The sequence below is a fragment of the Catharus ustulatus genome, chromosome 2 (genome assembly GCF_009819885.2).
Source record: "Catharus ustulatus isolate bCatUst1 chromosome 2, bCatUst1.pri.v2, whole genome shotgun sequence".
Classification (NCBI taxonomy): domain Eukaryota; kingdom Metazoa; phylum Chordata; class Aves; order Passeriformes; family Turdidae; genus Catharus; species Catharus ustulatus.
In genome coordinates this window covers 96116744-96117151 of record NC_046222.1, presented here as the reverse complement: position 1 = coordinate 96117151, position 408 = coordinate 96116744, and positions in this window count along the sequence as shown.

Sequence of the window (408 nt, the reverse complement as noted above, 5' to 3'; positions counted from 1 at the left end):
AAGCAATTTAGCTTCTAAAGTTAAAGTTTAATTACTGAAGTATCTGAACTTTTACCGGGTTAATTAAACTGGATCAGCAGAATCTCATTCAGATGTAGTGGTTTCCTCATTTCCATTTAGATATGGATCTCTTTCAGCTTCTGCTGTGAGCCTTCATATCCAAGTCAGCAAAAATGCCTGCAGTCTTTTTTCTCTTCTCACTTGCTTCTTTTTTTTTTCTCTTTCCAATTTATGTCATTACATAATGGTACTCTGCTTCACTGAAACTCACTAAAGCTGATGAAAGTCCTTCCACTGCTCTCAAAGGCCCTACCTGAGGCTCATAATTTATGCATTACTTCAGCTGTAAGCATCTGAGATATGTAAAGAATATAATATCTTTCTATCATGTCTTCTTTTTGTTGCTTC